The sequence below is a fragment of the Ranitomeya variabilis genome, chromosome 1 (assembly GCF_051348905.1).
Source record: "Ranitomeya variabilis isolate aRanVar5 chromosome 1, aRanVar5.hap1, whole genome shotgun sequence".
NCBI lineage: Eukaryota > Metazoa > Chordata > Amphibia > Anura > Dendrobatidae > Ranitomeya > Ranitomeya variabilis.
The window spans coordinates 22,275,029-22,293,787 of record NC_135232.1 but is presented as its reverse complement, the minus strand read 5'-3'; the positions used below and the strand labels follow the sequence as shown (position 1 = coordinate 22,293,787).

Here is an 18,759-nt window from a genome sequence, read left to right as displayed (position 1 = left end):
ATCCGACATTGGACTCAATAGCGGCGTTAACGGACTGCGTTACACCGCGTTATGCCGTGGCGTAACGTAGTCCGTCTAACGGACGCCTAAAACGCAGTATGAACCTGGCCTTATGTGTTTATCTGTCCCAGGCCTCCAGCTTAGGACATTTACAGGAATAAGGTCGGAAACTCCGGCCTCTCTTCCTTTGAAGATACCCCTGGGACTGGGATAGTTAGGGTCCCAATTGCAAGGACAGTTTGAGGCCCCCCCTTCCTTACTGAAGACTGTCACAGCATGACACTAACTTGATGCAGTGCTTCTACAAGAAAATGCAGACAAAATCTAAGATAGAAACAAAATGAACATATACCACACTCCAAAGCAAAGGAATGACTCAGAGTCTAAGGTAACAGGACCCCTGATGCACATCCCCCATTCCTCTCCGATGGGTTAGGTATCAAACTCTGATGACCACTTCCACTAGAATTGTTAGCATTTTCACAAAAAAAGTGTTGTACTTTAGGGATGTGACTAAACAGGGAGCAATTTCACAATTAGATACAGAAACAATCATTTTTTTCTGACCATTTACAAAATACAGTGGTAAAAATAGCGATCTTCATCCCTGGCGTCTTATATTTGAAATTAAGAACCCAAGCATAGTCATGGAAACGAATAAAGTGTAACTATAATTGGGGCCGTTTGGTTTCAATTAAGGTGTCCACAATTTGGCAAATACCCTAATGGAAAATAAATAGACCCCCCCCATTATTAATAAAGGGATATGTCTGATGGTTTTTGCGTCCGTCATGCGACAAGTACAGCTTGCCCAAAACTTCTGGTGTAGCTGGTTATGTAGTCTGGTTCTAGTGACATTCATGTAGTGATGGTTGTTCTGGTGCTGTAGTCATGCAATGATGATGATTCTGGTGATGTTTTCATCACCTGAACCATCATAAGCACATAAATATGAAGCCAAAATCATCATCACTGTATAATTAGAACACCAGAGACATCAATAGTACATGAATATGGCACCAGAAATATCACCACTAAATACATCACCAGAACCACTATCAGTACATGAATACATCACTAGAACCACAATTAGTACATGAATACATCAACAGACCCATCATCAGTACTTGGCTGTCATCAGAACCACCATCAGTAAATGAATATGTTGCCAGAACCTCCAACAGTACATAAATACGTAAACATAACCACCATAAGTACATGAATACATGACCAGAACCAAGAGTACTTGAATACTCAGACAAGGCGAAACGTGTATCGGGCGTGTGCAGGTCCGATCAGAGGTTTGTATTGACTGGTCAGCACTGTGTCACTTTCCTATGCATCAGCACTATTTATGTTCTAGCACTTTATTGTGTAGGCTATTTCTGTCATATGTGACCTGGTTTTCTGATTCTCTATGTTAATCTTCTGTTCCATATCAACAGTCCCTACTTAGGTTTGTTATTAGGGTGTACCTACAGTGGGTACAGAAAGTATTCAGACCCCTTTACATTTTTCACTCTTTGTTTCATTGCAGCCATTTGGTAAATTCAAAAAAGTTCATTTTTTTCTCATTAATGTACACTCTGCACCTCATCTTGTCTGAAAAAAAAATAGAACTGTAGAAATTTTTGCAAATGTATAAAAAAATAAAAACTGAAATATCTCACGGTCTTCAGCCCCTTTGCTCAGTATTGAGTAGAAGCCCCTTTTAAGCGAGTACAGCCAGGAGTCTTCTTGGGAATGATGCAGTAAGTTTTTCACCCCTGGATTTGGGGATCCTCGGCCATTCTTCCTTGCAGATCCTCTCCAGTTCCGTCAGGTTGGATGGTGAATGTTAGTGGACGCCATTTTCAGGTCTCTACAACATTCTGGATTTTACAATCATTTTTCAAGCTGGTGTTATAAAGTATTCTAATTTACTGAGATAATGACTTTTGGGTTTTCATTGGCTGTAAGCCATAATCATTGACATTAACAGAAATAAACACGTGAAATAGATCACTCTGTGTGTAATGACTCTATAGAATATATGAGATTCACTTTTTGTATTGAAGAACTGAAATCAATAACTTTTGATGATTTTCTCATTTAGTGAGAAGCCCCTGTATGTTTCTTATCTGTGCATTAGGGATAGTGGTATGTGTTATAGGGGCCACTGAGACGCTTTTACCTGGGAGCCAGGAGAGCCAGGAGCCAGTCTGTCACCCAGCACAGCAGAGTCCTGCAGAGAACCCTGGAGCTCCGCCCCTGACCATGTGACTGATCACATGAGTGACGTCACACAGGTCCTGTCCGCACACTGCGGGGCCGCTCTGCAGGTGGAGGTAGGTGCTGTGTGTTGTCTCCTCACCCCGATCTACAGGGAGTCGCCCTATTTATAGCCGTCATCCTGTGAGATATAGGAAAATAATGGAGGAGATAGTGACAGACCCCGCACTTCACATGGGGGAGAGAGTGACAGACCCTGCACTACACATGGGGGAGAGAGAGTGACAGACCCCGCACTACACATGGGGGAGAGAGTGACAGACCCTGCACTACACATGGGGGAGAGAGAGTGACAGACCCCGCACTACACATGGGGGAGAGAGTGACAGACCCCGCACTACACATGAGGGAGAGAGAGTGACAGACCCTGCACTACACATGGGGGAGAGAGTGACAGACCCCGCACTACACATGGGGGAGAGAGAGTGACAGACCCTGCACTACACATGGGGGAGAGAGTGACAGACCCCGCACTACACATGGGGGAGAGAGAGTGACAGACCCTGCACTACACATGGGGGAGAGAGTGACAGACCCCGCACTACACATGGAGGAGAGAGAGTGACAGACCCTGCACTACACATGGAGGAGAGAGAGTGACAGACCCTGCACTACACATGGAGGAGAGAGAGTGACAGACCCTGCACTACACATGGGGGAGAGAGTGACAGACCCTGCACTACACATGGAGGAGAGAGAGTGACAGACCCTGCACTACACATGGAGGAGAGAGAGTGACAGACCCCGCACTACACATGGAGGAGAGAGAGTGACAGACCCCGCACTACACATGGGGGAGAGAGAGAGTGACAGACCCTGCACTACATATGGAGGAGAGAGAGTGACAGACCCTGCACTACACATGGAGGAGAGAGAGTGACAGACCCTGCACTTCACATGGGAGAGAGAGTGACAGACCCCGCACTACACATGGAGGAGAGAGAGTGACAGACCCCGCACTACACATGGAGGAGAGAGAGTGACAGACCCTGCACTACACATGGAGGAGAGAGAGTGACAGACCCTGCACTACACATGGAGGAGAGAGAGTGACAGACCCTGCACTACACATGGGGGAGAGAGTGACAGACCCTGCACTACACATGGAGGAGAGAGAGTGACAGACCCTGCACTACACATAGGGGAGAGAGTGACAGACCCCGCACTACACATGGGGGAGAGAGTGACAGACCCTGCACTACACATGGAGGAGAGACAGTGACAGACCCTGCACTACACATGGAGGAGAGAGAGTGACAGACCCTGCACTACACATGGAGGAGAGAGAGTGACAGACCCCGCACTACACATGGGGGAGAGAGTGACAGACCCCGCACTACACATGGGGGAGAGAGAGTGACAGACCCCGCACTACACATGGGAGAGAGTGACAGACCCTGCACTACACATGGAGGAGAGAGAGTGACAGACCCTGCACTACACATGGAGGAGAGAGAGTGACAGACCCTGCACTACACATGGAGGAGAGAGAGTGACAGACCCTGCACTACACATGGAGGAGAGAGTGACAGACCCTGCACTACACATGGAGGAGAGAGAGTGACAGACCCTGCACTACACATGGGGGAGAGAGTGACAGACCCCGCACTACACATGGGGGAGAGAGAGTGACAGACCCCGCACTACACATGGGAGAGAGTGACAGACCCTGCACTACACATGGAGGAGAGAGAGTGACAGACCCTGCACTACACATGGAGGAGAGAGAGTGACAGACCCTGCACTACACATGGGGGAGAGAGAGTGACAGACCCTGCACTTCACATGGGAGAGAGAGTGACAGACCCCGCACTACACATGGAGGAGAGAGAGTGACAGACCCTGCACTACACATGGAGGAGAGAGAGTGACAGACCCTGCACTACACATGGAGGAGAGAGAGTGACAGACCCTGCACTACACATGGAGGAGAGAGAGTGACAGACCCTGCACTACACATGGGGGAGAGAGAGTGACAGACCCTGCACTTCACATGGGAGAGAGAGTGACAGACCCCGCACTACACATGGAGGAGAGAGAGTGACAGACCCTGCACTACACATGGGGGAGAGAGTGACAGACCCTGCACTACACATGGAGGAGAGAGAGTGACAGACCCTGCACTACACATGGGGGAGAGAGTGACAGACCCTGCACTACACATGGAGGAGAGAGAGTGACAGACCCTGCACTACACATGGAGGAGAGAGTGACAGACCCTGCACTACACATGGGGGAGAGAGTGACAGACCCTGCACTACACATGGAGGAGAGAGAGTGACAGACCCCGCACTACACATGGGGGAGAGAGAGTGACAGACCCTGCATTACACATGGGGGAGAGAGAGTGACAGACCCTGCACTACACATGGAGGAGAGAGAGTGACAGACCCTGCACTACACATGGAGGAGAGAGAGTGACAGACCCTGCACTACACATGGAGGAGAGAGAGTGACAGACCCTGCACTACACATGGGGGAGAGAGAGTGACAGACCCCGCACTACACATGGAGGAGAGAGAGTGACAGACCCTGCACTTCACATGGAGGAGAGAGAGTGACAGACCCCGCACTACACATGGGGGAGAGAGAGTGACAGACCCTGCACTACACATGGGGGAGAGAGAGTGACAGACCCTGCACTACACATGGGGGAGAGAGAGTGACAGACCCTGCACTACACATGGAGGAGAGAGAGTGACAGACCCCGCACTACACATGGAGGAGAGAGAGTGACAGACCCTGCACTACACATGGGGGAGAGAGTGACAGACCCTGCACTACACATGGGGGAGAGAGAGTGGCATTCATCAACCTTCCAGTGTGCTCTGAATATTATTGTCCTGTTGAGCTTCTGTATTTTGCTTTCTACATAAGATGATTGCTTAATAAAATAACAAATAAGTATGTCAGTTCCCCCATCTCTCCCGCACAAGCCTCTAACAGGTTTTCCCCAACAACCCTGTATTTAATTACATCCATCTTCCCATCAAAAACTTAGATAAATGCAAAATGAGCAAATGCCTACAGTAAATAAATACATAAAAAGAGGAGAACAAGGAGCACATAGTAAAGATACATATGAGCAAAAATCTTTTAGTATAAATGTTAAAAATGGACAACAGTATAAAATGCACGTGTAACACGAAAAAACACATAGAAGGGGGAGAAAAACAACCATCCCTACACCATCCTAGTACGCAGGTACAATTGCGTAAGGAGCAAGAAAGAAGAGCTCCATGTGCACAGCATTGGTTGCACGGTAAGCTGAGTAGTCACTGCTGCGCCCGGTAAACAGAATGAGTGGCAGCAAGTGCGCCATGCCAAATCAATATTGATTTGGCATGGCGCACGTGCTGCCACTCATTCTGTTTACCGGGCGCAGCGATGAAATCACGTAATCGCGTCAGCTGTTTCACACGCTGATTGGTGGAGAAAGTGGCCGGAGGCCCCTCCTCCACCAATGAAATCAGTGCAGATGGAGACAGCGAGCAGCGGGAAGGCACGGTGAGGCCCGTGGACCTCTGGTTTTCAGCCCCATGGCTGTTGCGGGACGGACTGAGACAGCCAGAGGGTAGGAAGTGGCCCATAGGCCTCACTTTACCCAGGCCTGGTCCAAGGGACAATCCAATCACCTGTCCATGGCTAATACAATTTTGAAAACCTGATTTGTTGGTGGCTCTTGAGGACTAGAGTTGGGGAATGCTGTATTAGACTGTGACCCCATACCACATGTGTGTGAGTAGTAATAGTATGTGAACCTCTGCTTTCAGTATCTGTTCTGACCCCTTGAGCAGCAATAATTGCATCTAAATGTCTCCAGTAATTACTGATTAGTCCTGTACATCCAATTAGAGGAATTTTATTCCATTCCTCCTTACAAAACAGTTTAAACGCTGTTTATATTGGTTGTTTTTTTTCCCCGTGATCTGCTCTTTTCAGGTCGTTCCACACCATTTCTGTACTTTTACTTGGCCAATTCTTAAACTTTAACTAGCAAAAATGAAGAAAATAATAATCGAAGCAGCAGGTAAGTATATACACTCACCGGCCACTTTATTAGGTACACCATGCTAGTAACGGGTTGGACCCCCTTTTGCCTTCAGAACTGCCTCAATTCTTCGTGGCATAGATTCAACAAGGTGCTGGAAGCATTCCTCAGAGATTTTGGTCCATATTGACATGATGGCATCACACAGTTGCCGCAGATTTGTCGGCTGCACATCCCAAAGATGCTCCATACAAGGCAGGATGGATCCATGCTTTCATGTTGTTTACGCCAAATTCTGACCCTACCATCCGAATGTCGCAGCAGAAATCGAGACTCATCAGACCAAGCAACGTTTTTCCAATCTTCTACTGTCCAATTTCGATGAGCTTGTACAAATTGTAGCCTCAGTTTCCTGTTCTTAGCTGAAAGGAGTGGTACCCGGTGTGGTCTTCTGCTGCTGTAGCCCATCTGCCTCAAAGTTCGATGCACTGTGCGTTCAGAGATGCTCTTAGGCCTACCTTGGTTGTAACGGGTGGCGATTTGAGTCACTGTTGCCTTTCTATCAGCTCGAACCAGTCTGCCCATTCTCCTCTGACCTCTGGCATCAACAAGGCATTTCCGCCCACAGAACTGCCGCTCACTGGATTTTTTTTCTTTTTCGGACCATTCTCTGTAAACCCTAGAGATGGTTGTGCGTGAAAATCCCAGTAGATCAGCAGTTTCTGAAATACTCAGACCAGCCCTTCTGGCACCAACAACCATGCCACGTTCAAAGGCACTCAAATCACCTTTCTTCCCCATACTGATGCTCGGTTTGAACTGCAGGAGATTGTCTTGACCATGTCTACATGCCTAAATGCACTGAGTTGCCGCCATGTGATTGGCTGATTAGAAATTAAGTGTTAACAAGAAGTTGGACAGGTGTACCTAATAAAGTGGCCAGTGAGTGTATAAAATCCACGATTTATTAGGGTACTTTAAAAATGAATGGTGGTCCCTTCAGAGGCTCATAAACCTACGCTGTTCAGCTTGAACAAGCCTGGTGGTTGCATAATGCATGTGGAAACACATCCTTACATAAAATGAAAAAACACAGTGGACCTACACCAGCAGATGACATGGCTCCCCAAACCATCACTGATTGTGGAGACCTCACACTAGACCTAAAGCAGCTTGGATTGTGGCCTCTCCACTCTTCCTCCAGACTCTGAGACCTTGATTTTCAAGGTCTAGTGTGAAGTGTCCACAATCAGTGATGGTTTGGGGAGCCATATCATCTGCTGGTGTAGGTCCACTGTGTTTTATCAAGACCTAAGTCAGCGCAGCCGTCTACCAGGAAATGTTAGAGCACTTCATGCTTCCCTCTGCCGACAAGCTTTTTGGAGATGGAAATGTCATTCTCCAGCAGGACTTGGCACCTGTCCACACTGCCAAAAGTAGCAATACCTGGTTTACAAACAACAGTATCACTGGGCTTGATTGGCCAGGAAACTCACCTGACCTTAACCCCATAGAGAATCAATGGGGTATTGTTAAGCGGAAGATGAGACACCAGACCCAACAATGCAGACAAGCTGAAGGCTGCTATCAAAGCAACCTGGGCTTCCATAACCCCTCAGCAGTGCCACAGGCTGATCGCCCCCATGTGTTGTGGATTCTGTTTGTGGGCTCCCTCTGGTGGTTACTGCTGGTACTGGGTGACTTTGGTGGGTTGCGGCCTTTGGTTTCCACCTGTCCATCAGAGGCTGGGTGTTTCCTATTTTACCTGGCCTTTCTGTGATTCCCTTGCCGGCTATCAATGTATTCAGATGTGCTCTGTTTGGTTCCTGCCTACCTGCTCCCAGATCTTTCAGGATAAGCTAAGTGCTGATTTTCAGTTGTTGGTTTTTTGTCCAGCTTGCTTATTATGTCTCTATGCTAGCTGGTAGCTCTAGTGGACTGAGGTTCTCCCCATGTGCCATGAGTTGGCACATGGGTTCTTGTAATCTCAGGATGGTTTTTTGATTAGGGTTTTTTGCTGACCGCTCAGACCCCTTTTGTATCGTTCTGCTTTCTAGTTTACAGCGGGCCTCAATTTGCTGAACCTATATATATCATCTCTATGTGTGTGCCTTCCTCTCATTTCACCGTCAATACATGTGGGGGGCAACTATACCTTTTGGGGTTCATTCCTCTGGAGGCAAGTGAGGTCTTTATTTTCTCTGCAGTACTAGTTAGCTCTTAGGCTGGTGCGTGGCGTCTAGAACCAACGTAGGCACGCTCCCTGGCTATCTCTAGTTGCGTTTGTCAGGCGTAGGGCAGCGGTCAGCCCAGGTTCCATCACCCTAGAGCTCGTCCGATATTTTGTATTACTTTGCTTGTCCCTTGCTATCCCTAGCCATTGGGGATTCATGACAGTATAGCCGGCCCACAAAGTGTTAAATTGTTTGGGCTGAAGCAGGAGAAATAGAAGTGTTTAACCCCTTTCTGACATCGGACGTACTATCCCGTCGAGGTGGGGTGGGCCCGTATGACCACCGACGGGATAGTACGTCCAGCGCGATCGGCGGCGCTCACGGGGGGAGCGCGGCCGATCGCGGCCGGGTGTCAGCTGCCTATCGCAGCTGACATCCGGCACTATGTGCCAGGAGCGGTCACGGACCGCTCCCGGCACATTAACCCCCGGCACACCGCGATCAAACATGATCGCGATGTGCCGGCGGTGCAGGGAAGCATCGCGCAGGGAGGGGGCTCCCTGCGGGCTTCCCTGAGCCCCCCGCAGCAACGCGATGTGATCGCGTTGCTGCGAGGGTCTTACCTCCCTCCCTGCCTGCTCCAGACCCGGATCCAAGATGGACGCGGATCCGGGTCCTGCAGGGAGGGAGGTGGCTTCACAGAAGCCTGCTCAGAGCAGGCACTGTGAAGCAGCCTGCACTTCTCTCAGATCGGTGATCTGTCAGAGTGCTATGCAAACTGGCAGATCACCGATCTGTATTGTCCCCCCCTGGGGCAAAGTAAAAAAGTAAAAAAAAAAATTTCCAAATGTGTAAAAAAAAATAAAAAAAAATATTCCAAAATAATGAAAAAAAAAAAAATATATTATTCCCATAAATACATTTCTTTATCTAAATAAAAAAAAACCAAACAATAAAAGTACACATATTTAGTATCGCCGCGTCCGTAACAACCCGACCTATAAAACTGGCCCACTAGTTAACCCCTTCAGTAAACACCGTAAGAAAAAAAAAAAAAAAAACGAGGCAAAAAACAACGCTTTATTATCATACCACCGAACAAAAAGTGGAATAACACGCGATCAAAAAGACAGATATAAATAACCATGGTACCGCTGAAAGCGTCATCTTGTCCCGCAAATAACGAGCCGCCATACAGCATGATCAGCAAAAAAATAAAAAAGTTATAGTCCTGAGAATAAAGCGATGCAAAAATAATTATTTTTTCCATAAAATAGTTTTTATCGTATCAAAGCGCCAAAACATAAAAAAATGATATAAATGAGGTATCGCTGTAATCGTACTGACCCGAAGAATAAAACTGCTTTATCAATTTTACCAAACGCGGAACAGTATAAACGCCTCTCCCAAAAGAAATTCATGAATAGCTGGTTTTTGGTCATTCTGCCTCACAAAAATCGGAATAAAAAGCGATCAAAAAATGTGACGTGCCCAAAAAGTTACCAATAAAAACGTCAACTCGTCCCGCAAAAACAAGACCTCACATGACTCTGTGGACCAAAATATGGAAAATGTATAGCTCTCAAAATGTGGTAAGGCAAAAAATATTTTTTGCAATAAAAAGCGTCTTTCAGTGTGTAACGGCTGCCAATCATAAAAATCCGCTAAAAAACTCGCTATAAAAGTAAATCAAACCCCCCTTCATCACCCCCTTAGTTAGGGAAAAATAAAAAAAATGTATTTATTTCCATTTTCCCATTAGGGTTAGGGTTAGGGCTAGGGTTGGGGCTAGGGTTAAGGCTACAGTTAGGGTTGGGGCTAAAGTTAGGGTTAGGGTTGGGGCTAAAGTTACAGTTAGGGTTTAGATTACATTTACGATTGGGAATAGGGTTGGGATTAGGGTTAGGGGTGTGTCAGGGTTAGAGGTGTGGTTAGGGTTACTGTTGGGATTAGGGTTAGGGGTGTGTTTGGATTAGGGTTTCAGTTATAATTGGGGGGTTTCCACTGTTTCGGCACATCAGGGGCTCTCCAAACGCGACATGGCGTCCGATCTCAATTCCAGCCAATTCTGCGTTGAAAAAGTAAAACAGTGCTCCTTCCCTTCCGAGCTCTCCCGTGTGCCCAAACAGGGGTTTACCCCAACATATGGGGTATCAGCGTACTCAGGACAAATAGGACAACAACCTTTGGGGTCCAATTTCTCCTGTTACCCCTGGGAAAATACAAAACTGGGGGCTAAAAAATAATTTTTGTGGGAAAAAAAAAGATTTTTTATTTTCACGGCTCTGCGTTATAAACTGTAGTGAAACACTTGGGGGTTCAAAGTTCTTACAACACATCTAGATAAGTTCCTTGGGGGGTCTAGTTTCCAAAATGGGGTCACTTGTGCGGGGCTTCTACTGCTTAGGTACATTAGGGGCTCTGCAAACGCAATGTGACGCCTGCAGACCATTCCATCTAAGTCTGCATTCCAAATGGCGCTCCTTCCCTTCCGAGCTCTCCCATGCATCCAAACGGTGGTTCCCCCCACATATGGGGTATCAGCGCACTCAGGACAAATTGGACAACAACTTTTGGGGTCCAATTTCTCCTGTTACCCTCGGGAAAATACAAAACTGGGGGCTGAAAAATAATTTTTGTGGGAAAAAATTTTTGTTTTATTTTTACGGCTCTGCATTATAAACTTCTGTGAAGCCCTTGGTGGGTCAAAGCACTCACCACACATCTAGATAAGTTCCTTAGGGGGTCTACTTTCCAACATGGTGTCGCTTGTGGGGGGTTTCTACTGTTTAGGTACATTAGGGGCTCTGCAAACGCAATGTGACGCCTGCAGACCATTCCATCTAAGTCTGCATTCCAAATGGCGCTCCTTCACTTCCGAGCCCTTCCATGCGTCCAAACGGTGGTTTCCCCCCCACATATGGGGTATCAGCGCACTCAGGACAAATTGGACAACAAATTTTGGGGTCCAATTTCTCCTGCTACCCTCGGGAAAATACAAAACTGGGGGCTGAAAAATAATTTTTGTGGGAAAAAATTTTTGTTTTATTTTTACGGCTCTGCATTATAAACTTCTGCGAAGCCCTTGGTGGGTCAAAGCACTCACCACACATCTAGATAAGTTCCTTAGGGGGTCTACTTTCCAACATGGTGTCACTTGTGGGGGGTTTCTACTGTTTAGGTACATTAGGGGCTCTGCAAACGCAATGTGACGCCTGCAGACCATTCCATCTAAGTCTGCATTCCAAATGGCGCTCCTTCACTTCCGAGCCCTTCCATGCATCCAAACGGTGGTTCCCCCCCACATATGGGGTATCAGCGCACTCAGGACAAATTGGACAACAAATTTTGGGGTCCAATTTCTCCTGCTACCCTCGGGAAAATACAAAACTGGGGGCTAAAAAAATAATTTTTGTGGGAAAAAAATTTTGTTTTATTTTTACGGCTCTGCATTATTAACTTCTGTGAAGCCCTTGGTGGGTCAAAGCGCTCAAAACACATCTAGATAAGTTCCTTAGGGGGTCTACTTTCCAAAATGGTATCACTTGTGGGGGGTTTCAATGTTTAGGCACATCAGTGGCTCTCCAAACGCAACATGGCGTCCCATCTCAATTCCTGTAAATTTTGCATTGAAAAGTCAAACGGTGCTACTTCCCTTCCGAGCTCTCCCATGCGCCCAAACAGTGGTTTACCCCCACATATGGGGTATCAGCGTACTCAGGACAAATTGTACAACAACTTTTGGGGTCCAATTTCTTCTCTTACCCTTGGGAAAATATAAAATTGGGGGTGAAAAGATAATTTTTGTGAAAAAATATGATTTTTTATTTTTACGGTTCTGCATTATAAACTTCTGTGAAGCACTTGGTGGGTCAAAGTGCTCACCACACCTCTAGATAAGTTCCTTAGGGTGTCTACTTTCCAAAATGGTGTCACTTGTGGGGGGTTTCAATGTTTAGGCACATCAGGGGCTCTCCAAACGCAACATGACGTCCCATCTCAATTCCTGTCAATTTTGCATTGAAAAGTCAAACGGCGCTCCTTCCCTTCCGAGGTCTCCCATGCGCCCAAACAGTGGTTTATCCCCACATATGGGGTATCAGCGTACTCAGGACAAATTGTACAACAACTTTTGGGGTCCATTTTCTCCTGTTACCCTTGGTAAAATAAAACAAATTGGAGCTGAAGTAAATTTTTTGTGAAAAAAAGTTAAATGTTCATTTTTATTTAAACATTCCAAAAATTCCTGTGAAGCACCAGAAGGGTTAATACACTTCTTGAATATGGTTTTGAGCACCTTGAGGGGTGCAGTTTTTAGAATGGTGTCACACTTGGGTATTTTCTATCATATAGACCCCTCAAAATGACTTCAAATGAGATGTGGTCCCTAAAAAAAAATGGTGTTGTAAAAATGAGAAATTGCTGGTCAACTTTTAACCCTTATAACTCCCTAACAAAAAAAAATTTTGGTTCCAAAATTGTGCTGATGTAAAGTAGACATGTGGGAAATGTTACTTATTAAGTATTTTGTGTGACATATCTCTGTGATTTAAGGGCATAAAAATTCAAAGTTGGAAAATTGCAAAATTTTCAAAATTTTTGCCAAATTTCCATTTTTTTTGCAAATAAACGCAGGTAATATCAAAGAAATTTTACCACTATCATGAAGTACAATATGTCACGAGAAAACAGTGTCAGAATCACTGGGATCCGTTGAAGCGTTCCAGAGTTATAACCTCATAAAGGGACAGTGGTCAGAATTGTAAAAATTGGCCCGGTCATTAACGTGCAAACCACCCTTAGGGGTGAAGGGGTTAACCCCTTAAGCCCGTATGACGTACTATCCCGTCGAGGTGGGGTGGGCCTTAATTCCCGGTGACGGGATAGTACGTCATACGCGATCGGCCGCGCTCACGGGGGGAGCGCGGCCGATCGCGGCCGGGTGTCGGCTGCATATCGCAGCTGACATCCGGCACTATGTGCCAGGAGCGGTCACGGACCGCCCCCGGCACATTAACCCCCGGCACACCGCGATCAAACATGATCGCGGTGTACCGGCGGTACAGGGAAGCATCGCGCAGGGAGGGGGCTCCCTGCGGGCTTCCCTGAGACGATCGGTACAAGGTGATGTACTCACCTCGTACCGAACGTCTTCTCCCTGCAGGCCCCGGATCCAAAATGGCCGAGGGGCTGTATCCGGGTCCTGCAGGGAGCACTTCCGGGTCGGAGCAGGCTGCAGATGAAAGCTGCAGCCTGCTCCGATGAAAGTATGATCACGGATCTGATAGAGTGCTGTGCACACTATCAGATCTGCGATCTGTGATGTCCCCCCCTGGGACAAAGTAAAAAAGTAAAAAAAAAAATTTCCACATGTGTAAAAAAAAAAAAAAAAAAAATTCCTAAATAAATAATAATAAAAAAAAAAATATTATTCCCATAAATACATTTCTTTATCTAAAAAAAACAAACAAAAACAATAAAAGTACACATATTTAGTATCGCCGCGTCCGTAACGACCCAACCTATAAAACTGGCCCACTAGTTAACCCCTTCAGTAAACACCGTAAGAAAAAAAAAAAAAAAAACGAGGCAAAAAACAACGCTTTATTACCATACCGCCGAACAAAAAGTGGAATAACACGCGATCAAAAAGACGGATATAAATAACCATGGTACCACTGAAAACGTCATATTGTCCCGCAAAAAACGAGCCGCCATACAGCATCATCAGCAAAAAAATTAAAAAGTTATAGTCCTCAGAATAAAGCGATGCCAAAATAATTATTTTTTCTATAAAATAGTTTTTATCGTATAAAAGCGTCAAAACATAAAAAAATGATATAAATGAGGTATCGCTGTAATCGTACTGACCCGAAGAATAAAACTGCTTTATCAATTTTACCAAACGCGGAACGGTATAAACGCCTCCCCCAAAAGAAATTCATGAATAGCTGGTTTTTGGTCTTTCTGCCTCACAAAAATCGGAATAAAAAGCGATCAAAAACTGTCACGTGTCCGAAAATGTTACCAATAAAAACGTCAACTCGTCCCGCAAAAAACAAGACCTCACATGACTCTGTGGACCAAAATGTGGAAAAATTATAGGTCTCAAAATGTGGAGACGCAAAAACTTTTTTGCTATAAAAAGCGTCTTTTAGTCTGGTTTCACACTTGCGTTTTTATCTGCATGCGTTTTTTAAAAAAACCGCATGTGTGAAAAAATGCATGTAAACGCGGTAAAACGCATGCGTTTTTATAGAAAAACACAAGAAAACAAGAAAAAAACAAAAAACCCTAACCCTACCCCTAACCCTACCCCTAACCTGAAATACGTGGCACTGAAATACGTGGCACTGAAATATACGTTTATATACGTATATACGTATATAAGTGCCACGATATTTCAGTGGCCACGTATATAAGTGCCACGTATTTAAGTGCCACGTATTTCAGTGCCACGTATTTCAGTGCCACGTATTTCAGTGCCACGTATTTCAGTGCCACTTATTTCAGTGCCACGTATTTCAGTGCCACGTATTTCAGTGCCACGTATTTCAGTGCCACGTATTTCAGTGCCACGTATTTCAGTGCCACGTATTTCAGTGCCACGTATTTACGTGCCACGTATTTCAGTGCCACGTATTTACGTGCCACGTATTTACGTGCCACGTATTTTTCAGTGCCTGAAATACGTGGCACTGAAATACGTGGCACTGAAATTCGTGGCACTGAAATTCGTGGCACTGAAATATCGTGGCACTGAAATATCGTGGCACTGAAGTATTTACGTGCCACGTATTTTTCAGTGCCTGAAATACGTGGCACTGAAATACGTGGCACTGAAATACGTGGCACTGAAATATCGTGGCACTGAAATACGTGGCACTGAAATACGTGGCACTGAAATACGTGGCACTTAAATACGTGGCTCTTAAATACGTGGCACTTATATACGTGGCACTTATGACTGTCAGAAAATGTTCAGTAAACGGTTAGGGGTGAGGTTAGGGGTAGGGTTTCAGGTAGAATTGGGGAGCTTCCACTGTTCAGGCACATCAGGGGCTCTCCAAACGCGACATGGCGTCCAATCTCAATTCCAGCCAATTCTGCGTTGAAAAAGTAAAACAGTGCTCCTTCCCTTCCGAGCTCTCCCGTGCGTCCAAAAAGGGGTTTACCCCAACATATGGGGTATCAGCGTACTAGGGACAAATTGAACAACAACTTCTGGGGTCCAAGTTCTCTTGTTATCCTTGGGAAAATAAAAATTTGGGGGGCTAAAAATCATTTTTGTGGGAAAAAAAATATGTTTTATTTTCACGGCTCTGCGTTGTAAACTGTAGTGAAACACTTGGGGGTTCAAAGTTCTCACAACACATCTAGATAAGTTCCTTGGGAGGTCTAGTTTCCAATATGGGGTCACTTGTGGGGGGTTTGTACTGTTTGGGTACATCAGGGGCTCTGCAAATGCAACGTGACGCCTGCAGACCAATCCATTTAAGTCTGCATTCCAAATGGCGCTCCTTCCCTTCCGAGCTCTGTCATGCGCCCAAACAGTGGTTCCCCCCCACATAGGGGGTATCAGCGTACTCAGGACAAATTGGACAACAACTTTTAGGGTCCAATTTATCCTGATACCCTTGTGAAAATACAAAACTGGGGGCTAAATTTCATTTTTGTGAAAAAAAAAAAAAAATAATATTTTCACGGCTCTGCGTTATAAACTGTAGTGAAACACTTGGGGGTTCAAAGTTCTCACAACACATCTAGATAAGTTCCTTGGGGGGTCTAGTTTCCAATATGGGGTCACTTGTGGGGGGTTTGTACTGTTTGGGTACATCAGGGGCTCTGCAAATGCAACGTGACGCCTGCAGACCAATCCATTTAAGTCTGCTTTCCAAATGGCGCTCCTTCCCTTCCGAGCTCTGTCATGCGCCCAAACAGTGGTTCCCCCCCACATAGGGGGTATCAGCGTACTCAGGACAAATTGGACAACAACTTTTAGGGTCCAATTTATCCTGATACCCTTGTGAAAATACAAAACTGGGGGCTAAATTTCATTTTTGTGAAAAAAAAAAAATAATAATATTTTCACGGCTCTGCGTTATAAACTGTAGTGAAACACTTGGGGGTTCAAAGTTCTCACAACACATCTAGATAAGTTCCTTGGGGGGTCTAGTTTCCAATATGGGGTCACTTGTGGGGGGTTTGTACTGTTTGGGTACATCAGGGGCTCTGCAAATGCAACGTGACGCCTGCAGACCAATCCATTTAAGTCTGCATTCCAAATGGCGCTCCTTCACTTCCGAGCTCTGTCATGCGCCCAAACAGTGGTTCCCCCCCACATAGGGGGTATCAGCGTACTCAGGACAAATTGGACAACAACTTTTATGGTCCAATTTATCCTGATACCCTTGTGAAAATACAAAACTTGGGGGCTAAAAAATCATTTTTGTGAAAAAAAAAAATATTTTTATTTTCACGGCTCTGCGTTATAAACTGTAGTGAAACACTTGGGGGTTCAAAGCTCTCAAAACACATCTAGATAAGTTCCTTAGGGGGTCTACTTTCCAAAATGGTGTCACTTGTGGGGGGGTTTAATGTTTAGGCACATCAGGGGCTCTCCAAACGCAACATGGCATCCCATCTTAATTCCAGTCAATTTTGCATTGAAAAGTAAAATAGCGCTTCTTCCCTTCTGAGCTCTGCTATGCACCCAAACAATGGTTTACACCCACATATGGGGTATCGTCGTACTCAGGACAAATTGCACAACAACTTTTGTGGTCTAATTTCTTCTCTTACCCTTGGGGAAATAAAAAAATGGGGGTGAAAAGATCATTTTTGTGAAAAAATATGATTTTTTATTTTTACGGCTCTGCATTATAAACTTCTGTGAAGCACTTGTTGGGTCAAAGTGCTCAACACACATCTAGATAAGTTCCTTAAGGGGTCTACTTTCCAAAATGGTGTCACTCGTGGGGGGTTTCAATGTTTAGGCACATTAGGGGCTCTCCAAACGCAACATGGCGTCCCATCTCAATTCCAGTCAATTTTGCATTGAAAAGTCAAATGGCGCTCCTTCCCTTCTGAGCTCTGCCCTGCGCCCAAACAATGGTTTACACCCACATATGGGGTATCAGTGTACTCAGGACAAATTGCACAACAATTTTTGGGGTCCAATTTCTTCTCTTACCCTTGGGAAAATAAAAAATTGGGGGTGAAAAGATCATTTTTGTGAAAAAATATGATTTTTTATTTTTACGGCTCTGCATTATAAACTTCTGTAAAGCACTTGTTGGGTCAAAATGCTCACCACACATCTAGATAAGTTCCTTAGGGGGTCTACTTTCCAAAATGGTGTCACTTGTTAGGGGTTTCAATGTTTAGGCACATCAGGGGCTCTCCAAATGCAACATGGCGTCCCATCTCAATTCCAGTCAATTTTGCATTGAAAAGTCAAATGGCGCTCCTTCCCTTCCGAGCTCTGCCCTGCGCCCAAACAATGGTTTACACCCACATATGGGGTATCAGCGTACTCAGGACAAATTGCACAACAATTTTTGGGGTCCAATTTCTTCTCTCACCCTTGGGAAAATAAAAAATTGGGGGTGAAAAGATCATTTTTGTGAAAAAATATGATTTTTTATTTTTACGGCTTTGCATTATAAACTTCTGTAAAGCACTTGTTGGGTCAAAGTGCTCACCACACATCTAGATAAGTTCCTTAGGGGGTCTACTTTCCAAAATGGTGTCACTTGTTAGGGGTTTCAATGTTTAGGCACATCAGGGGCTCTCCAAATGCAACATGGCGTCCCATCTCAATTCCAGTCAATTTTGCATTGAAAAGTCAAATGGCGCTCCTTTGCTTCCAAGCTCTGCCATGCGCCCAAACTGTGGTTTACCCCCACATATGGGGTATCAGCGTACTCAGGACAAATTGTACAACAACTTTTGGGGTCTATTTTCTCCTGTTACCCTTGGTAAAATAAAACAAATTGGAGCTGAAATAAATTTTGTGTGAAAAAAAGTTAAATGTTCATTTTTATTTAAACATTCCAAAAATTCCTGTGAAACACCTGAAGGGTTAATAAACTTCTTGAAAGTGGTTTTGAGTACCTTGAGGGGTGCAGTTTTTAGAATGGTGTCACACTTGGGTATTTTCTATCATATAGACCCGTCAAAATGACTTCAAATGAGATGTGGTCCCTAAAAAAAAATGGTGTTGTAAAAATGAGAAATTGCTGGTCAACTTTTAACCCTTATAACTCCGTCACAAAAAAAAATTTTGGTTCCAAAATTGTGCTGATGTAAAGTAGACATGTG

General features: G+C 45.2%; 1 protein-coding gene across 7 annotated transcripts in view; it reads left to right on the top strand.

Moving 5' to 3' along the window:
* LOC143802562 (uncharacterized) overlaps positions 1-18,759 on the top strand; it is a 126,864-nt gene that overhangs the window by 93,460 nt on the left and 14,645 nt on the right. The window contains exon 1 of one of the 7 annotated variants that reach the window (XM_077281340.1): positions 2,194-2,327. The exons of 5 other annotated variants lie outside the window; for them this stretch is intronic. The gene's annotated coding sequence lies outside the window, so the exon portion shown is untranslated. Of the gene's footprint in view, positions 1-2,193; positions 2,332-18,759 lie in introns of those variants that run through there. One more of the 7 variants, XM_077281339.1, reaches the window with a different exon arrangement.